The 22,486-nt window shown below is 40.1% G+C and overlaps 1 protein-coding gene across 47 annotated transcripts in view; it reads left to right on the top strand.

Moving 5' to 3' along the window:
- The window catches only part of ADD3 (adducin 3), a 202,744-nt gene that overhangs the window by 36,170 nt on the left and 144,088 nt on the right, over window positions 1-22,486 (top strand). For 7 of the 47 annotated variants that reach the window (XM_043552416.1, XM_043552435.1, XM_043552434.1 and 4 more), the window contains exon 2: window positions 10,853-10,896. The exons of 36 other annotated variants lie outside the window; for them this stretch is intronic. The gene's annotated coding sequence lies outside the window, so the exon portion shown is untranslated. Of the gene's footprint in view, window positions 1-2,140; window positions 2,275-2,807; window positions 3,027-10,852; window positions 10,897-22,486 lie in introns of those variants that run through there. 4 more of the 47 variants (XM_043552429.1, XM_037904955.2, XM_037904954.2 and 1 more) reach the window with 3 other exon arrangements.

Genomic DNA, 22,486 nt, shown 5'->3' with positions numbered 1-22,486 from the left:
CAAAATAGCTTTAACTTATTGAAACATTTGGTTTAAGTACAATGGTACTTCCCAACCTGGAGGCTGGTGAATTTTCTGTAGAAGAGTGGATCGTGGGTGGGGAGGGGGGACTGAGAAAGCTGCATCACGAGTATATGTGTACTCCTCACTACTGGAAATGTAATCTCTGAGATGAGGGTAAGGGAGCAGGTGGTTCTGTATTCTGTCCTTCCGTTGTGGCCAGCAGTGATAGCATTTCACGTGCACAGGGCCACAGACTACATACTGGGCCAAACATTTCTTTTTTCCCCACAGAACTCAGCTTGTTTACAAGCTGTGGAACCACCAATGGATGCCCCTCTTGAGCAGCATGTAGCTTTCTAGAACATGAGGAAGTGAAGATGGGTATACAGTTGATTGCCTTGTTAAATTTTCTTCCTGAAATAGCCCATTCTTTGCTTTCTTTACTTTATCTGTCTTTACCAGTGTACATAATTTATTTTTCCTTTTGTAGATTTGTTTTTATTCTTTATTGAGCAATACATAGCACCAGGTCCTTTTCCCTTTCTGTTGGACACATTCATTTGTGAGAAGCACAGGCTAACTCTTGCCGTAGCGAAACTTTGTTGCATCTTGGTAGCTCAGTGAGTCTTTGTCCACTGTGTAAAATGTATTCTGAAACATCAAGATAAAAATAATTTCTGTACTTTTTCCTTTGGTCTTAGGAATGGATGTGTAGTTCTTATTTATATAAAATTGGTTTAAAACAATGAAATGAGGTAAATTAGTACGCGTAACATTGTTGAAGACAGTGCTTTCCTATAATGTTAGTCTGATATCTCACTTTGCTTGAGTTCTGTATTTGCTAGGTGTTAGCATTTTGTCAGTAATGTTTTTTGTGTGAGTTCAGGAATCTGCTTCAGAGTAGCATATAACCAAAACTACTAATGGCATGTATGCTTCTGAAAGTAGTGAAAATCTCTCTTCTCTTCCCACCCAGACACTGATCCAAATAAAAGGAATAGAGGCTGGTAAATTTGGATTCTCCTATTGTTTAACACGATTTCTAGAGATGACAGAAAGCTGTTAATTGTTTACTTTCCCCAAGTTAGGTCCGTTAGTCTCTGTGTATGTGGCGAATGACAATCCCAATATTTATACTGAATGTATTATCTGCCCTATAAATAGACCTTCACATCCTTCCCATTCCCATTCCCCCCAGATTTCCAATGCCTCTTTTTTCTAAAGTGGGAACCCCTTCAAGAAGGATGTGGTGATCATCTTGCAGGCATGAGGTGTGAATATTTTTTTATTGCTCCTTGTGAATTCATTGCATATGAAAAGTCCTGGAATATCAGTCCTAGAGACTTGTAATTCTTTATCTGCAGAACAGATAGAACATGGACAATGGCTTACCACTCATCAGCAATATACCTCAATTTTATTTCTGAAGAGACTGTCCTAGGGTGGGGTAAAGTAATTCAGTATGCATGCTCATTCATTCCTTGCCATAGCTACCAAGTACCAATATTGGTATGATACAGACACTAGTGTCCTAGGAATTGGATTTGAAGTTACCTACCTTAAATTGCATACGTTGGTTTGTCTGAATGATGGTAATGACATTGTCCATTTCTGACTACACATGGATTTGAACTAGTGACCCTAGAAGTGAAAATGTCATGTAAATTTCTTAATAATTCTGTGTCATCCTCTCTCCTCCTGAGACAGTGGTTTTATTTGCTGTCCCAATGAGAATTTAGCAGAGTTTCTAGCCATATACTTGTAGCCTGTATAATTCACTATACACCTTTCTAAAGCAAAAGACAGATATTAGGAGTATGAATATCTGCCACCAGTGCAGGCAGTGGGTTTGCCATTCTCACATGGTAGGTATTTAGAGATATTAATAATTCATAGATTGTAAAGCCAGAAGGAACAACTGTGATAATCTTGTATGACCTTGTAGCAGGGTGGTCACCTGCTCCAGCCTTAAAGGGCTTAAAACAGCCCAGGAGAGGGCTGTAGCTGGGAGCAAGCAGTTTCCAGGCTGATTGGGGGAAGCAGGCTCAGCTGTGGCCACGCTCCAATCAGGGCTCAGTTGGCCCTTATAAGAGGGCAGTGGGCCAGGAGCAGACACTCTCACTCTCTCTGCCTTTAGAGGGAGAAGGGCCTGGCTGCGGGGGAGCGTACCAGAGTACCTGAGGTGCAGCAGGACTGGAGGAAGGTCAGAGGAGCTGGGGAGCTCCGGCCTGGAAACCCCCCAGGCTGCAGGCCTAGTGGAAGGCCAAATAGGTACTGGGGTTGCAGAGGGCAGCCCAAGGGGTAGGCAGAGGCAGCAGGTCCAAACCGCCTCTGGCTGTGATGATTGGCTTATACGTTGCAGTCCGCCCCAGTGTTCAGGGGCTCAATGGTGACTGGCAGTAGCCAAAGACTGAGGCGAGGTGGGGATAGTGGGTGGGGGCTCCCTGGGGAGGGGAGACCCAGAGACTGGTGGGGGTATTTCCAGGGAGCAGCACCCTGGGTAAAAGGGGCACCGGGGTCCAGGAGGGATACAGGGGCCAGCGGCAAGCGGGACACTGGCCTTCAGAGGGCGCTCCGGAGGCTGGGAGAGCTAATTCCCTGAGACCAGTAAGAGGCGCCGCAGGGGTGAGTCTCACGCCACTACAAACCTCCTATATTACAGACCATAGAACTTCCCTGAATTAATTTCCATTTGAAATGGAGCATATCTTGTACTTAGCACCCAGATATCTTTCTTCTTTCCCTATCTCGTCCAGCAGAAGGGCTTCCTTAGTTGGAAGAAAAAAATGATCTACTTCAGGTTAAGGTAGATCCTCTGCCCTAGAATGCCTTTGGATCAACATGGGGCTTATAAAGGGAAAAAAGCAGAGGAGGAAAGAGAGAAACACGAGGAGCATTTTCTCCAACTGCCTCTTTTCATCGTGAGCCCTTTCTGCTCTGTCCAGTATCGGTATTTATCACGCTTGTCTGGGCCTTCTCCAGTCAAACTACAAAAGCAGCTGCAACTGGCCACAGTGAGAGTGGTATGTTTTATATAGAGCAGTATAAACAAGTCATTGTCTGTACTGACTTTGCTAGTTCTTTTTATGTAGCCTATTGTAAAACTAAGCAAATATCTAGATAAATTGATGTACTCTCCTGAAGACCTCTGCATACTGTGGTTGAGAACCACTGACCTAGAAGGTTCCTAAATCTTCATTTATAAGTCCCTTTTGTTTCTGGAATATCCAACACCAGATCAAAAGTAAAAACTGGAAGGCGCTGATTAATTTTAATTGTTTCACCTCATGTCAGCAGAAAGCTCTTGACTAATAGAATCAAAATATTGGTAATTATGGAAAATAGGCTTTATAAATGTGATAGCTAAAGGATTTTTTTTGTCAGAAGTAAGGATGGCAATGGTGTTTGCTGTCAAAATTACATTCAACAAAAATTAATATGCTGTCAAAGAGCTAGTCTCTGAAACCTGCTGCTGAGGTGTCAATTTCTGATTGTGTTTCAGGGTCTCCAGAAGTTTCACTGTGTTGTATTATTTAGTTAGACTATACAGTCTTCAGTGTAGTTACTTAAGGAATATTACCAAAATAATACTGGTTCAGTCAAACAAAAGATGCTTTAGTTAAATAGGCTATGGCTGTGTCTTAAAAATAACAGCCTTGTCTGTGTCAGCACATTTTACAGCTTTGGACAATCTGCTACTGACTTCTAAAGGCAAGAGCTTCTGAAAATTGTTTTGTTTTGTCACATGTATTACCTACGGTAAGCATGAGCTTGTTTTCTGTTGGTAAGCATTTGGCACTAGTTGAATCAAAAAGGCAGATTTTGAAAATTGACACTGTTGACCCACAGTAGCTGAAATATGCCAAGAACTTGACTAGATTGTTATAGATGTGGCCTAAAAGAAAACAAGGAAATGCCAAATTATAAACTTAATATAGTGACTTAATACACTTTTGTTTACATGTTGCTTTTTTTACATTAAATGAAAAAAGTTGATTTAATAGTCATTTTCTTTATGGCTAGGTATAAGAATTACTTGCATTCTTGAAAGCATAATACTGAGAGGAAGAGAGCATAATAAAATACAAGTTAAAAAGCAAATTTATTGCATGTTAACTAGCTAATTAACTTGAACACAGTGAGCCACAGTTGACTTACTTTTATAAAGTGAGAAGCTGAAATACCTTTCTAAAACAGAATTGTTGCCTTTTAAGCAATTGGTAGTGGTGGAATGTTGCTTTGTACAAAGATACTGTAGATCTATAACCATCAAATTCCTTTAAACGACAATTGACAATATTTTATTCATCTTGCATGCTAGAGGACTTCAGTTTTTGAAGGTGTTTGACTGGTGTTTCATAAGCAAGAGGAAGACAAATAGAGGAGTAAAAAGAAAAGGAATACTTGTGGCACCTTAGAGACTAACAAATGTATTTGAGCATAAGCTCATCGGTTGAAGTGAGCTGTAGCTCACGAAAGCTTATGCTCAAATACATTTGTTAGTCTCTAAGGTGCCACAAGTATTCCTTTTCTTTTTGCGGATACAGACTAACACGGCTACTACTCTGAAATAGAGGAGCGTTTATCATTTTACACAAAGAAGACTATTTTCCTTTTTGAGATCTGTTTTCTTTGCTAAAATACTCCTATTTGTATATAACTGGATGGAAACAAGCTATAAACTTTTTAGATGGCAGTCACTGCCAGTGTTTGCAATTAAAAGTTCATTCTTGAAGTCTGGACACTCTACTAAGACAGCAATTTTTTGCTTTGGTTACTAGACTGAATGTAGCCATGGGAATGTTGATAGAGCCAAGTTTTAGGGTGGAAGTTCCATTTGCAACGGAAGGTCACCCAGTCAAATAGTACAGTTCTCTCCAATAAATATGAGAAACACACATACTTTGTATCAAATTAGTAAAATATATTGATAGAAAGTTGTGTGAAACAGGAGGCTACTATTAGCAGAAAGCCTGCCAAACAGTCAGTGGGTCCACTGGATGATTGAGGCACTAAAGGGGCGCTCGAGGAGGACAAGGCCATTGTGGGAAACTAAATTGTTTTTTGGATCGGTTTTCACTGCAGAGAATGTGGAGGAGATCCCCACACCTGAGCTATGCTTTTTAGGTGTCACAGCTGAACTGTCCCAGACTGAGGTACCAGTAGAGTAGGTTCTGGAACAAATTGATGAACAGTAATAAATCACCAGGATCAGGTGGTGGTCACCCAAGAGTTCTGAAGGAACTCTAATATGAAATTGCACAACTGTTGTGTAACCTATCATTTAAATTCGCCTCTGTACCAGATGACTAGAAGATAGTTAACCTAATGCCAATTTTAAAAAAAGGCTCCAGAAGCAATCCTGGTAATTACAGGATAGTAAGCCTAACTTGAGTTTGAGGCAAATTGGTAGAGACTATAGTAAAAATAGAATTATCAGACAGATAGATGAACACAATATGTTGGAAGAGTCAACATGGTTTTTGTAAAGGGAAATCATACCTTCCCAATCTATTAGACTTCTTTGAGGGAGTATATGTGGGCTTTCAGAGAGCCTTTGACAAGGTCCTTCACTAAAGGCTCTTAAGCAAAATAAGGAGTCATGAGATAAGAGGGAAGGTCCTCTCATGGATCAGTAACTAATTAAAAGATAGGAAACCCAGGGTAGGAATGAATGGTTAGTTTTGATAATAGAGAGAGGTAAATATTAGGGTTCCCAAGGATCTGAATGCTACTTATTTGTAATACAACATGGGAAACCCAAAACTGACTATTTTCCATGTTGAACATAAACAAACCACTTTCAACTTAAGTAACCAAGAAATGTTGAATGTTCACAACTCTAATATTTGCCACACACTAACGATTATCTGGCTTCTTTGCCACTCTGTAAGTGGATTCACATTTATTTGATCTTATGTCTTTTTGTTTGGTATTTTTCTCTCCTTTTATTCTCTGTTGCTTTCCACGGTCTTCCCCCACCCTACTGCTCTTCTTGACGGTGGCTATAGTACAGACACAATGTAGATAGCGAAGCTGCCTGAGCTGCTGGGTTTTTTTATGGCCATATGTTTATCTTTCTACTAGGGTGTGGGTGGTGGTAGACGGAGGGTAACGGTAGATAACAAATTTTCTCTAGGCATATTTAGTGTACTGTTTAAAATATTTTATTTTAAATATTTATAAATAACTCTTCTGCATGAAAATTATTTTCTTTTTAAATTACATTTTGATATCTGTGTAATAGTACTGTTAAAGGGGTGACTGGCCCCTTTAAGGGGAATCAGGGCCCAATTTGTCTTCTCAGGGCCCACCTGGGGGTAACTGGCAGCCAAGGTGGCTATTCAATGGTTAATTGGTAAACAATTAAGAAAAAGATTACCTATCTTAACCAACCCTAAGATACTTTCAGGGAGAAGGTGTTTCTAGAGAAGAGGCTCTTACAGAGGGGAGGTGTGAGTGCCATAGGGCACTGGTCCGCAAACTTTTGATGTCAGGTCCCTTCTTACCCGTAGTGCAATCTGTCTGCAACCCTGGACTTGTTTTTTCAAATTGTCATACTTAACTGGTATTTATTTATGATCTTCTTGCTTTGTTCCTGAAATTTTGGGTTTACATTTCACATTTTTATATCCAGCAGTAGTGTATTAAGGTCACTACTACGGAGTAGCTTTTTATCATCAAAAGTAGTTTTTCTTCTTGCCCAATGCAAATAGAATGTTTGGCTGCTGTTGGACTTTCCAGTAGTTTATTTTTAGCCATTCATTGACTTTGCTTTAAGTGTAGATTAAAATTGAAAGCAGTGCGAGTGCCTGCAGTAAATTATTGGGAAAGTCCAGTGGTAGCCAAATCTAGTATTACTCCCGTCAACTTATGTGGCATCATTGTATCATGTCTTTGATGCTTGTTCATTATACTCTAATTTCCATCTTACTTGGGAAGTCTCTCATGTAGATGCCCTAGGAGCAGTAAATTCAGCAGAGGGCATTCAAACTACAGTAATACCTCAGTTACGAACACCTTCAGAATGTAGATTGTTCAAAACTCTGAAATGTACATAACTCTGAACAAAACTTTATGGTGGTTCTTTCAAAAGTTTACAACTGAACATTGATTTAATACAGATTTGAAACTTTACTTTGCAGAAGAAAAATGCTGCTTTTTAACCATCTTAATTTAAATGAAATAAATGCAGAAACAGTTTTCTTACCTTGTCAAATCTTTTTTAAACTTTCCCTTTATTTTTTTTAGTAGTTTACGTTTAACACAGTATTGTACTGTATTTGCTTTTTTTATTTTGTCTCTGCTGCTGCCTGATTGCATACTTCCTGTTTCAAATGAGGTGTGTGGTTGACTGGTCAGTTCGTAACTCTGGTGTTCATAAGTCTGAGATTCTGTTGTAGTCACAATGATTGCATGTAATTGAAGCCAGCCTACAGGATATGGCTATGTCTGAAGTCTTCATAAACTTACTCCCAGCATTCCATTTGCACTGGACAAGAAGAAATTATATATTCTAGAATAGCATTGCCTAGGAGTTCAGTTGCAATAGATTCCTGCTTTAGCTCTCATTTATTATAGATGTCAATAAGCCATTAAATCATCTCTTCCACTGTAGTAAGAGTATCATATTCCAGTGAATGTTTTAAGGTAAGGGTAGAAACGTATAGCTCATACTTCAGGGTGTAAACAGATTGTGGAGGGGATCAGTAAAGGGATGTTGTTCGGTTTTTTTTTGTTTGTTTGTTTTGCTTTTTCCTTATGTAAAAGCACAGCATTCCGCAGTAGGCTAAGTGTAATCTCTTCCCTTCCCTCACCACCTTCCTTTGAAGCATGAGATTGGCCACTGCTGGACAAAGGAGGCTGGATCAGTTGTCTTTGTTAAAATGTTTTGTGGCATTGCAGGAAAACTTGACTTGCTAAAGTGAATGTGTCTTCAGCCTCTGTGGTGGGGAAACGTCAATTCCCAAGAGAACTTTTGAGACAAAGATTTTATGGGCCTAAACAGCTATGAACTGGGATTGACTTCAACTAGATTTGAGTAGAGGATGTATGAATTTTAGAAGTACAGTAGGGCTGTTATACTTAAAATCACTGGTACCTTTTTGTTCATCTATTTCTAATGTCCTTTAAATACCATCCAGAATTTTCCTTTTGGGTACAACATTTCTCATGTTTAATCTTAATCCAAAAGAGGCTTTTGTGTGAATGTTTCAATAAGAACAAGTGTAATATCTTTGTAAAATGCATACATTCAAATCACAAATCCATCCTCTGCACAAAAGCCTTAGTGGTTTCCATCACTGAAAATTTTAGCCAGTGGTTTTGCTGATCCTTTCTTTTTTGGTCGGTGTCAAACTCCATAACTGCCTGCCCTAAAAAGTTGAAACTTTGAATGACTCAATCCTGCAATGACCACTGTGCAACTGTGTGATTCTGCCTACATGGAAATCACTCTTGGAAGTGGGTCTGAGTTAAGAGAAGGCAGTATGGCGATAGGTAGGGCGGGGAGGGTAAGTATGAAGACAACATGTGGGTCACTTATGGTAGTGTCTGTGCTAATGGTTACACAAATTTTATATCTTTTTAACTTTTTAGATCTCTTTAAATTTGTAGTTCACCTCTTAAATTACAGTGTGATCCTGAAAACATGAGTAAATTAACTCACTTGAGTAGTCTCATTGATTTCAAATTAACAGATACTCTTAAATGTTTGCAGGATCTTGCCCTCTGCTAACAGTGGATGTGAATGTATTCTCAGGGCATAAATTAAATTAATATACTATTAACACAAACAAGAATTGGCTTTTATGTAGCTTTTAATTAACTTGGTTAAAGTGGTGCTGTATATTCTACACATCTTGATTAAATTGGTTTGTAAATATGGAACAGTAGTTTAACTTGTAGGAAGATGATGAGGTGTGTTCATTGTGCTTGTGGTCCGAGCATTGGGCTGGGATCCAGAATTCCTGAGTATGACAATGTCTTTCTTTGGCCAAGTCTCTTTCTTATGTCTCTGTGCAGCACCTGGCACAGTGGTGTCCTCATCCTTGATTTGGAGTCCTAGCCCCTACCATCAGAAAAGAAATAGGTTACTAAAATCCTGTGTCTATATCCTTGTTTAGTATAATTCAGGTCGGTATAATACTTAACTACCTTGCATAGATGTTGAGGATTGAGTCACATGCATTTTTTTGTTTGTTTTTTGGAAGATGAGCATTATTTAAATGCTGAGTTATATTTGCTTTCTCAAAATAAAAAGCTGCAATGATTTAAATGGAATCTGCCAGTGCTCAGTACCTTTGCACATCAGAGTACTCTTAGTTACATGTCTAACTTTGGGCACCTAGGGTGAGATCCCTGGCCCCAGTAAAGTACAATAGGAGCGATGCCATTAGTGTTAATGTGGCCATGGTTTCACCCCTAAATTTCAAATATGTGACCTATATCAATCTGATCCATTCCTTTGATTAAAAGAAGTCGTCTTCTAAAACTAGAAGTAGGGAAGCAAATCAAAGTTTGAGCTAGACTTGCTGCCACTCTTCAGGGCAGGAATCAGCCCTTTCTTTTGCTAGGTGCTTTCCAGATACACATTGGGGGTACTACTACAAACAAACAATAATTGCTAATTCTCATTTCTTGTTTGGCTCTACATTTCTGAATGGATTCATAATTGAATTGAACCAGACTTAATTTTTATTCCATTATAGAGCCAGTAGCTGGGCAAAGTCGCTAGCCTACATCATATGTCCTGGCTGCCCTATGGTGGTTTTTTATGTTTTTGTTTTGAAAAACTTAAGGCTTGAATAACTGCATTATTAAGGATTGGCATTATACTGACTAAACAGTCTGCCTCCGGCTTAAGTAATTCTCTTGCCTACAGACCTGAGACACATGCTTCCCTCAGAAAGATTTTTCTGGTTTGTTTGTTTTTTGTTTGTTCTAGTGTAAATTCTGCTTTTGAAAGCACATCTAAAATCAGTTCTCCTAGTCATGATTAAAATTAATTTGATTCCGCCACTAAAGCAAAGAATTCTTTAAAATATATACAAGCTTCAGAATCTACTGGTGGTAGGACAAATGTGAAATAAATTTTAGTTGCCTATTAAAAATAGGTGTTGGGTGTTTAAAGGAACAGTGGAAGAAAGTTATTTGACTTTTTTCACAACTAAATATAGTTATACATCTACTGGCTCTAATTTTGAAGTATTCTCAAAACTAGGCTGTTGAAAGTTCAGGATGGGACTTTATATTCACCTAGAAAATTTCTTGTGGGATGAAGAGGTCTTTTTAGGACCATAGCAGTGGGAATCTTATAAAAGAGGATTCCCTGTAGGGAAAATAATTCCTTACACAAATAGAGAAGAAAAGTCTCTAGTAATGATGATCAACAATACAGGGTCCAAATTTAATTAGTTTTTTTTTTTTTAAGACTGTGTGGTGTGACTTTAATCATTGTTAGCCTTTCAAATGTAAGACTGACCTTATTCTTCCAACTCATTTTTCTTCTAATTATTTTAATATTGGCCTTTTCTTCCTGGTGCTCATAAGTAATTTTTATGTAATTAAATTATTTAAAACATTTGCTTTGATCCTTAAAAATAAAAAGCTGAACTTTCACAGCATGCTTAAGTGATTCATTTTAAAAAGGTTACTTGATTTTCTTCTTTAAAGGCTCAAATAAAATATAATTGCTCTTGTTTTAACTGCTAAATTAGGTGATGTAGTTGTGGCAATTTACTGACTTAACTTGATTAAGATAATTGCAGCTAATAGAATAAATACTGGGCCAAGGCAGTAACCTCAAGAATACAACAATCTTCTCTTTTTTTTTTTTTTTTTAATTAAGCATTTAAAACTGTCTAATCCAATTTGGAAGTGCCCTGGTTTCAGGTAAGGATAAAAATTTTATATATTAAGTACCTGGATAGCTAAAAATAGAAGGCTTTCACTATATTTGATGTTAAACTCTATACAAAGCCTTGCTCTGCTGTCTCCAGCATGTTATCAAGGCATAGTATAACTAATTTATCAAACTTTATGAATGTTATTTAAAAATAATTGCTACAAAAATGTAATGGTCTGTGAATGTTTGGTAATTACCATATTATAATAGAACATTGTTAAGCATTCTTTCTGAAATTGATTTTAATGTAATAGTTTTCTGTAAGAAAGATTAATAGGGATAGGTTAGTCATTTTTCGGACTGGTCAGGTTTTTTAATGTTTCATAATCCAGAATTCAGAAGAAGAAAATAAACCAATATCATATTTTGAGTTACTCAGTTTATTAATTAGTCAGATTTGATAAATTAATGTTAATCAACTTTTTTTCATAATTTTCTTATCTACAGCTAGCAAATGAAGTTTCACCATGCTTAAGATTTACTGTTGGTTTTTCTTACGATCGCTGATAACTGGACATAAGATTTTAAGTGTTACAAGATTTCTTACTTTCTATGTTTACTTAAAAAGATTTCTGTAGGAAGGGAATTTCCAGACTGTTACTTAAAGGTTTTTAATCCTTTACTTAATTTTTAAAAATAAAAACATAGACTTATTTTAAGAAAAAATATTTTAAATGTTCCATTAAATGGTACGGAGACAAAATAAATACTTTTTAGAAATAAGTTCATTTTGACCATTGATTTCCATATAGACTGAAATATCTCCTTGTTGTAGTTGATGATCTGAACTGCAATATAATGTATTTCATAAGAACGGCCCTACTGGGTCAGACCAAAGGCCCATCTAGCCCAGTATCCTGTCTTCTGACAGTGGCCAGTGCCAAGTGCGCCAGAGGTAATTAACAGAACAGGTAAACAAGTGATCCATCCCCTGTCATTCATTCCCAGCTTCTGGCAAACAGAGGCTAGGGACACCATTCCTGACCATCCTGGCTAATAGCTATTGATGGACCTATCCTCCATGAATTTATCTAGTTCTTTTTTGAACCCTGTTATGGTCTTGGCCTTCACAACATCCTCTGGAAAGGAGTTCCACAGGTTTACTGTGCGTTGTGTGAAGAAATACTTCCTTTTGTTTTAAACCTGCTGCCCATTTGGTGACCTCTAGTTCTTGTGTTATGAGAAGTTGTAAACAACACTTCCTTATCTACTTTCTCTACACCAGTCATGATTTTATAGACCTCAATCATATCTCCCCTTAGCCGTCTCATTTCCAAGCTGAAAAGTTCCAGTCTTATTAATCTCTCCTCATACAGAAGCAGTTCCATACCCCTAATCATTTTTGTTGCCCTTTTCTGAACCTATTCGAATTCCAATTTATCTTTTTTGAGACGGGGCAACCACATCTGCACACAGTATTCAAGATGTGGGCGTACCATGGATTTATATAGAGACAACATGATATTTTCTGTCCTGTTATCTATCCCTTTCTGTTTGCTTTTTTGACTGCTGCTGCACATTGAGTGGATGTTTTCAGAGAGCTATCCACAATGACTCCAAGATCTTCCTTGAGCGGTGGTAGCTAATTTAGACCCCATTTCAGAAGTGGCATGCTTAGCTTTTCATAGGATGGTGTTTACTTCATCATTTACATGCTCCTTTGACTGATATATGAAATGGCTGTTTCTTTGACTTGCCTCTAGTTGCAGGAGATTCACTGTATTTTTATGTTTAAGAAAGAATTAAAGGAGAGATGGGGAAGAGTGAAGGGATTATATTGAGTGAATGCTTTGTAAACACTGGATATATGTAGACCACATTTGTAGTACAGTAATGTTCTTAGAAATCAGTCCTATTTTAAATCAAATTATCTGCCAACAGCATCTGGTTGTACTTTATATAAAGTGTGGGGTTTTTTTGTGGGGAAAAAAAGCAATCCTATGACACATTCGTTTTTATCTGATTGAAGTTGTTTATAATAATGCTTCTGCAATTATTTATGCAGCACCACAAGATGAAATAGGTTATCTGAACATCTCAAAGTGCTTTACATGGGTGAGCAAGTAGTGTATCCATTTCAAAGATGGGCAGTCTGAGGCACAGAGATTATGTCTTTTGCAAAGGCGACATTCAGTTAGTTCAGTGGTTCTCAAACTTTTGTACTGGAGACCTCTTTCACATAGCCTTTGAGCAATTTTTAATATATTTAACACCATTATAAATTCTGGAGGCAAAGTGGGGCTTGAGGTGGAGGTTGACAGCTCACGACCCCCTCATGTAATAACCTTCCCTAACCCCTGAGTTAGTGGCAGAGTTGGAAGTAGAACCCAGATGCCCTAACAACTAGACCAAGTGAAACAAGTTCTGAAGTAGCTAGTGCAGTGCTAACAAGATGCATGAAGTGTCATGTGGCCTCAGACAGTAATCTTTCCAATGGCAAATTTTGTAAATATTTGATAACTTTTTAAGATTTACAATAAACTCCTGGTTTACTACTCATTAGAGTTGGGGGCAGTTTCAGAGGCTGTAATCTCTTTTTTAAAAAAAAAAAAGAGATGTAGGTTGCAGAACAGTATTTCAGGTGGATTGATGGACTAGGTTAAATATTTTAATCTTAGTTTTTCCCATTTTTATTCTATGTAGCTTGCAGTTTGACAGCACTCTAGACAGTGAGAGATTTCTCCTTATCCACAGATTCTGGAGCAATGCAAACAAAGTTTTTGTGAGGAGACCCAGAGCTCCTTCACCCTTTGAGACTGAAGCAGGTGGCAGCAGCAGAGGGAGAGGGGAGAAAGTAACTTGTATACATCACAGGAAGGATTCCTGTGACAAAAGTGCACATGACTGTGATGGAACCAGGAAAAACCTTGTAGATGTCTGTCATCGTAGTTTGTCAGCACTGCCCTTCTTCAAGATTGACCATCTCTGTCTTTTTAGCATACAAAACATGAGCAGGTCATTGTGTGGTATGGGTTGGGGCCAAATCTTTTCTAACTTGAGAGTAGATCACATACATTAGAGGAGAAACCTGTGAGTGGAGTAAAAAGTCAGGGAACGTACAAGATTCTATTTTTTTTCTACATCAGTCTCTCTAGTAGGAAAGGAGTTGAGGGGGGTGGGCTGTGGCATTAGGAAGAGCAGTGAAACTTTTCCAAATATATGGTTCTTGGGGATCCAAAGAAAAGAACACTTCTAGATCCACAGAGGCTGAATTGCTCGTGTGAGGTTCTACGTGCTGCCTTCTTGCTTTTGGCAAGGAAGAGTTATCTGCTATTGATATTGAAGGGAAAACATGAGGAATTAATACAGCTCTGAGCTATGTTGTTCTTGACTCGATTGTCATGGAGGCATGACAGAGAGAACTCCCTTCAAAACTAGCCAGTCTTGTTCAAACCTGGCCTCTAAAGGCACATCTACATGGGAATAAAAGACCCTGTGGCATGACCATAGTTGAGTCAGGTCAGCTGACTTCAACTTGTGGGGCTCAGGCTATGGTGGGTTGGGGGGGGTGGGGGAGGGAGAGAAACTGTTTAGAAGCTCGAGCTGGAGCCAGGGCTCTAAGACTTCTAGATGTCATGTCTTCTTATGGTCCTTCTTTCCAATTCTTGTTTTTTTTGTATATGTTAAAATCTAATCCAGGATGCTGATAATATGTAATGCTGCACAAAGGAGTGTGGAGCAGTTCCATTTTAGCTAATTGGGTCAACTGCTCAAGAAGAGTACCATGTGGCAACTTCTTTTGATCCAGTGTTGGAGAACAGACTTACCTGTTTGAAATATATGGACTAAAATCATGCAAATATTGTATATAAAAACCCTATACAATCACTGCCATGTAAGTGTTAGACCCAGCAAGATTTGGTATCCAGAAAATAACTTTAATAGATTGTTCAGTTATCAGTCAGATGGAAACAATGTAATCCTTTTGAATACATACTCATTTCTCACGTTTTGTAAGATGGCTAGCCAGAGACTTTCAGCCAAGTACCAGCTTTTTTTGGGAGTGGCCACCCTTTAAAATACTTTGAGACTCCATCCAACTGGCAAGTCTGCATTACTGCGTAAATGTGGCTAGTCTCTGGACAGCTGAACTCTACTGCTCACCGTGTGAATTCTTGAAATGTATAGAGATCTGTGAATTCAAACAAGGAGAACAAATGTAAATATCTTACAAAAATGATGTTTGTTAGAGCATTTCAAGTTAATTGTTGTGTGTTTTTTAAGATACACTTGGCAGGGCCATAGGCCTAATATTAGCCTTTCCAGTTTTTACTTGGTTTGTGGGTATGTGCCCATTGTGCTGTCTCTTGGTTTCATGTTCCATTCTTACAGGTTTACGTGGCATTGAAATGTACAAAAATCATGCTCTCCAAGCACTTCGGAGACCAGGAGTGTTGCATAATTCAGTGCACTTCTTGTTCACAAGAATGAAGCAAGTAGGGTGGAGGGATGGTCAGGCTTTATAAAAATGCCCACAATTGCCAAGAAACACACTGCCTCGGGTGACTGTGAACAGGTCATCATTGCTGAGGGGATAGGATTTTTATTTTGGAAAATTATGGTACTAAAAAAGTGAGTGACATTTTGGGCTTATTGACATTACATTTCAATAGTGTACACAACAGCTGCAGTTTTATCCCCTCTGGAACCAAATGTTTTTGATGGGGAAGCATGTATAATAACTTTTGTAAGATTAGTGAGCTCTAGACTCAAATCACCGTTACCAGTTTTTTCGTGGTGGTGGTGGTATCCTTTGTGACCGAAGATGATGATGACTACAGGTTTGTCTTGCGAGTGCAGTTATGGCTAAAAAGGCTACTGGATAAGTGGCAGTCCTTGCTGTGTGAGGAACATAGGTAGCTTGATGCCTAGGAAGGGATTACAGCAGTGGTGGGCAACCTGTGATCCATCAGGGTAATCTGATTGCAGGCCGTGAGACGTTTTGTTGACGTTGTGTGAGGAAGATGCTTGTTTGAATAAATGTTTCTGTTTGAGGATAAAATCTTCCAAATAGAGAGAAGAGCCACAGTACTGCAATAAGAGTTGTCCTATCATGAACCTGTAAACACTGTGCAAGAACCAAAAGACAATGCATGTGACTGCGTCTCAGGAAAGTGATTGACCAAATCAGTTAATGCATCATTATACAGCACAAATCTAGTTTACCAATGAACATGTAGTAATATCTTTGTTTACATCTCTGAAATGCACTGAAGAGCCAAATACTGCTAAAAATAAACTGCAGTTATTTTTTTAAATTAGAAAAAGATATTCAAGGTTAGAATGAGTTGGTAATTATTTACTTGTCTGGTGATTGAATACATTTTGGAAGTGGTGAATTAGTTCTGTCCCAGATTTCAAAACACCTGTGCGTGCACTTTCACGTGCCCAGTTTGGTGCACAAATTGCCTGCTGTGATAGTATAATGCATTTAAAGAACCTGTATTTTAAAGCAACATCTCAGAATGGTACAAAAACACAAAATATTGAACATGGGGGTACATGCGTGGTTTATTTTTATTTTCTATTAAATACAGTACAAATATGATTATACAGATGTATGTGGGAGCTCCTGTTTTTTCACCTGAAGACTCTCAAATGAAGTGGCTGGCTTAGCATTTGACTTCACATTGCTACAGTAGAACTTGTTTCACAAGTTGTCACCATGAACCCTTCTAGATCCCTTCACAAAGCACATTAGTCCTCATAATCGGCATGGTAATGGAGGGTGAAACCCAGAAGGCAGGCCATACCCCAGGAGCATTGCAATGGAGCCCCTTCATGCTTTGCTATTTTCAGTTGGTTTCTAGATTTGGTTTGCATGTTGTATTTGAGTTTAGCAGGTATTGGAGTGGTAGTTAATTGTTTTGCCTAGATCAGCTGGATTGAAGCTTTGTGTGGATTTTGTGGTGCAGGTACCCAAGGAATTTGAAGTTAATGACATAGCTATCCAGGGACTTCCAAGTTACACAGGCTTCTGGAACAGATTTCCTATGGACTTGTGTGTTCATTTTGTGCAGTACTGTCTGCTTAATCAGTGCAGGGGTTTCTTGGTTTCTTCAAATGTTGTTTGTTTCAAAGGGGATCAAAACTTTAAGCAGTAGATCCTGGTTGCAGAAGTTAGCAATCCCTCTAAAGAGATTTTGATCAGCGGCAGAGGAGAGACATTGCATGGGTTGATTCTTCTTTAACCTGCAAAGGTCAGAAGGGTGTGCTTCAGCCCTCTTTCCCTGCAAATTAGGCATCAGTCCACCTTTCTTAGAAAAGGAACATGGGATTTTTAGGGGTGCCTGAGTATTATGATGAGGCTTTGTTTCACCACAGGAAATCACAAGGATGTGATCTTGTGGAATACTCTTTCCCCCGATACTTTCAGTAGTGAAATATGCTAAATTAAGTATTTTTTGAGTGTTAGAAGTATTCAGCAAAGCAGGGTTTTAGCTTATTACTAGAACAAGTACATTTGATAGCCTTTTGTTTACATTTTCTATAATTAGGGCCCTATCAAATTCACAGTCCATTATGGTCAATTTCCCAGCCATAGGATTTGAAAATAGGTAATTTTCATGTTTTCAGATGTTTAAATCTGAAATTTCAGTGTTGTAACTGTGGTGGTTCCAACCCAAAAGGGGATTGTGTGTGTGTGTGTGTGGGGGGGGATATACAAACCTGGTTTAGGGGGTCATGGGATTGCCACCCTCACTTCGCTGCTGTCTTCGGAGCTGGACTCTGAAAGCAGCAACCGTGGCACTTCCTACAACCCCAGGAGGTTCCTGGAGGTGGGTCTGAGGTCCATCCCCTGCACAACGGCTCTCGGGGGGGGGAGAAGTCCTATCCTTCCCCAGCCCAGCTGGAGCTAGGGGCCCCCTTAGCTGGGGTGCTCCTAGCAGCAGGAGAAGATCGGGCTCACCTCCATAAGCCTCTTCCAGCTGCAGGAACCTCTGGGGCTGCTGCCCAGTCCCCGAGCGTCTTGCAGCAGGGGGAGGCACCCAGAGGTGAGTCTGATCTCACCCATCCCTTGCACAACCCCTCTCAAAGGAAGTCCTGTCCCTCCCCAGCCCATGTGGAGCTAGGAGCCCTCTGGCTGGGGCACTCCTAGCAGCAGGGGGACATTGGATTTTACAGGGAAGGGCTTATTTCACTGTCCATGACACATTTTTTTACTGCTGTGAAATTGGTAGGGCCCCATCTATAATCCAGGGAGGCTGTGAAACCACCACTTTATGTATATAGTTTATAGTGATTCCATAGTTTTCTTAAAGTTTTGGGAGAATTTTAATCCCTCTGATAATTTGCAAATAGGAATTACAACAGTAGGCTTCATCTATAGCGGGTTTTGTTGTAATAACTATGGATGATGAAGCAATTTGGATCTGTCCTTTTGCTTCAATGTGGCCACATCAGCTAGACAAAACTCTGCAAAGTCATTGTGTTTGCACTGAACTGGTTTCTAAACCTGTTTTCATAACCAGTTAGGAAGTTGTGCACTTCTGCGCTTGTGATAGTTGTTTATGGCCTTTTTTCTCTTTGCATTTAATCTGACTCAGGATTGAATTCATTATCTCTCTGCTCCCCATATTATTTCCCATTCTCAGGAATTGATTGCGATTTTTTTTTTTTTTTTTTACAATAAAGTAAAAGATATACATACTTGCTCCACTACACATAATTGCAGACACTATTCTAGGTAAACAATTTTAGAATTGAGTTTCTTTAACTGTCTTTTTATATCTTAATTTTCAGAGGAAAATAGGTAAATTCAGATATACAAATCAATAAAAAGACTAACTATAAACACAACACCCAATTACAAATAATCATTACTTCATATCTAGTTGTTCTTCATTGGCCTGTGTATTCTCATTTATGGGCTGTTGCCCTTTGTATTGAGCTGTGGAACTGCCTTGAAAAGCTTTGTCCTCGAAGAGGTGCATCTGAGATTCTGTGCAAGGGTGATATCATTGCCTTACTTCGTCTCCCAATCATCTCATCTCTTTTTCTGCCACCACAGAGAGAACAGAACTCCCTTCCGTGGCCTCTGGCTAGATTTTTCCTTTGTATAACTTATTTTTTTCTTATAAATAGCGTGGAGCACTATAGAATAGTTTAGCATACATAGCATCCTCTTGTCCTAGAAGCCTTCAGCCCCTCACTGGAACAGTGTTGGGCCCAAGCCCTATTATGGCTTCAAGAAGTGCACTTTCTGCTCATCAGTCATGCTGGAGACCAACACCTGCATCAGGTACCGTCTATGACTGGTTGAGATCTGCTCAGTAATCCAGTGAGTGTTCGGTGTGCCTTCACTCACTATGCTAGGAAGGAAGACACACTTGAGGCTCCAGGCTTATCTGGCTTCTCACTATCAACAGCTTGTTACGGTAACTGTTCCATAGAGTACCAAGGCAGCCTCTATGCCAAGGTCCTGTGACACAGGTCTCAAAACACTTTTTGCCACTCCAACCTTGTGCTGCCTTCTGTCATGGGCCTAAGACAGGAATCTCTTTGGCTTTGTTGTGGGAGTGAATTCTTTACCGGGCACCACTGGGGTTAGCCAAAGACCAAACCAACACCCGCTATTCAAGCTTCAGTAGCCTTAGGATGGGCCCATCCCAGCACCTACTCCTTATTTGGCACCATTGCCCTTGGTGCTGACTCTGGATTTATCATCTGGCACCAACACTTCTGTCTCAGCACCACAAGTCCACCCAGCTGCCTGTAAGGGTAAAAGGAGGGAGGAGAATCCTAGAAATGTAGGGTTGGAAGAGACTGTGTCCTGAGGCAGGACCAGGTATACTTAGAAAAAGCGGTAGGTCTCCACACAAGAAGGGGAATAAGAAAAACAAGCAGCAGCTACTTCTCCTTTGTACTCTCTTGACCCATGAAGGCCTCAAAGACCATCAGCATAGCAGTCCTGCTCCTCCACACTCCTCTAAAGGTAGACATCTTGGCACTGACTGACTTGGGATCTGAACTGGTAAGAAGTCCAAGAAGACTATCAATCTCTCTGTGCCTGAGTGGGAGTCCACTGACAAAGCTGTTGACCACCCCACACTATACTTTTTTGCTTCTTATCTATGAGCCTGAACTGACTTTTCTGGCTCCAATCCAGAACTGCCTCAAGGTACCTTCAGAGATGAAACTAGGGGGTCTCCTAACTTGACCTGGAAACCCTAATCCTCTTCCCTCACCTCAGATTCGTTCATCGTGGAAGGATTTTATTCAGGGCCCTCTTCAGCTCTTCATGTGGCTTACATACAAGAGTCCATGGAATTCCCTGCTGGAGTCTGCAAGACCAGCTCTGTCATTGACACTAATACCCCTTCCAGCACTATGTCCTCCTTTGGTAACTTTGCCTTTACAGGCGCTTATTCCTTATCTGACACAGAGGTGACTCTCAAAGAGCAATTTTAATTTGCTAAGTAATCTCCTCTGGTATCTTCTTCAAACTGGTTTAAGCTTGTTTGTTTTCAACAGATGCTTTTAACAAGTTCTCCAACATAAATCCATAGTTTTCCATCCTAGCAGTAGATATTTTTGGGCATCTGTGATGGGGCTTAATCCCCATCACCTGCAAGGCTAGCGGGTGCACCCAGTGAGTCATGCTCCTCTCCTGGGGAGGTGAGTAGCTAACTGGCCTCCTGGCCAGAACAGGTGGAGCCTAAGCCATAATAATAATAATAGGCTAAAGGAGAGACTGCAGAAGAGACAGGTCTCTCTGACTGAGAGAAGCCCAGGGTTAGGGTAACAGACATCGATAATGGGGGCAGCGTACTACAGGGGCAGAGTAGGCTTATGCACAGAAAGCCCTGAGACAGAGTTGGCGCAAGTACAAGGCGAATATTTCAGTAGCCCCAGGGGGCTGGAAAATTATCCAGATTTATTTGGACTTGTTTGTGATACCCTGGAAGTCATCTGAACTTTGTGGCTTGACCAGAGGGATGACTGACAGAAAATCTGGAGTCAGAAACAGACATTCAGCAGGAGGCACTGGAGACAAAGATAGCAGCAACATCCCACACCAAGTCAAGGGGATGCTTCAAGGGTGACTGAGCATTGCCACAGGGCTTGGCTACACTTGCGAGTTAGAGCGCATTAAAGCAGCCCCAGGCACCCTAGCTCACTACCCGTCCACACTGGCAAGGCGCGTAGAGCACTCTGACTCCATGGCTAGAGCGCTCCTGGTACTCCACCTCGGCAAGAAGATTAACGCTTCTTGTGCCTTGGCTTAAACACCCGGGTGGCAGTGTGGACGAGGTGTTGCATTACTGTGCTCTGATCAGCCTCCGGAAATGTCCCATAATCCCCTTACGTCAAGTGGCCAGTCTTTTTTCTCATTGTTTTGGAATCGCTGCAGGAATGCAGTTATGCCCTTTGAAAGCTCCGTTTCTGACAGCCAGCATGCTTATCTGCTCCGAGACAAAAGCAACCATTACTCTGTGTGTGTGTGTGGGGGGGGGGGTTGCTGCTGTTTGAACTTACAAGACAGCATGCTGACTGACATGCTCTCAGCCTCCCCCCCCCCCAACCCCACACTCTCTCCCCCCACATATACACAACATGCTCACTGTCACACTCCACCCCACCCCTCCCATTTGAAAAGCATGTTGCAGCCACTTGCATGCTGGGATAGGTACCATAATGCACTGCTCTCTGTGGCTGTTGCAAGAGCTGCTAACTTGGCCACACCAGTGCGCTTGTAGCTGTCAGTGTCGACAGATTGCAGCGCTTTCCCTACTGAGCTCTACAAAGGCTGGTTTAACTCAAAGCACTCTACATCTGCAAGTGTAGCCATGCCCACAGTGTCAAAACTTTTTTTCTTTTTTCAACAAATGTGACCTGGATTCAGGTCAAACTGGGCAGGGAGAAGCGACCATGAGAAAGAGGTAAATAAACTGGGTTTCACATCCTTTCTTTAAAACAAACTGCTTTCTCTCCTTTCTATCTCTTTTTTAGATACATAAATGCAATTCCTTCTTGAAGGGCTATCCTACAGGGTGCTGAGCACTCTGGCCCAATCCAGCAAAACACATAAGCACATAGTTAACTTCAAAGCCCATTGAGATGAGAGTACTCAGATACTTAAATGCTTTGCTGAATCAAACCATGGTGCTCAGCATCATGCAGGATCAAGCCCGTAGAGTTGGATATATTTAGCAGTGTGCAACCATTTTTTATTCATTCCACAGGTATGATTTTTCTAATTTATTGCCTCTCAAATGGGCTTAAATATTTATAGACAAATTTGTATAATATGCAGTCTGACTTCAATTCCAGAGTAATAGGCATGGAGTTTCCAAGTAAGAACCTTAAAAACCGTAAGTTCCTTTCTTCATAGGATGCCTCCTGTGGTTTGCTCAGATCTGGAGCGTTGCTTCGCATGTATCACTCAGAAGTGTTGGTAAAATACCAAACTGGATACCAAATGTCTGAGTTGGGAAGTAAGAAATGATAGGCTTACATATCTTGGTGTTTCCTTTGTAGAGGGGATGTGGTTATTCTTGAAGTATCCTAAACAATTATGGCTAAAGATACTTAGAAAATGTGTACTTCTTGAGGAACTACAGTATTTGAAAGGAG

This window comes from Chelonia mydas, chromosome 7 (assembly GCF_015237465.2).
Source record: "Chelonia mydas isolate rCheMyd1 chromosome 7, rCheMyd1.pri.v2, whole genome shotgun sequence".
In the NCBI taxonomy this organism is placed as follows: Eukaryota; Metazoa; Chordata; order Testudines; family Cheloniidae; genus Chelonia; species Chelonia mydas.
This window is presented reverse-complemented; position numbering and strand designations above follow the sequence as displayed.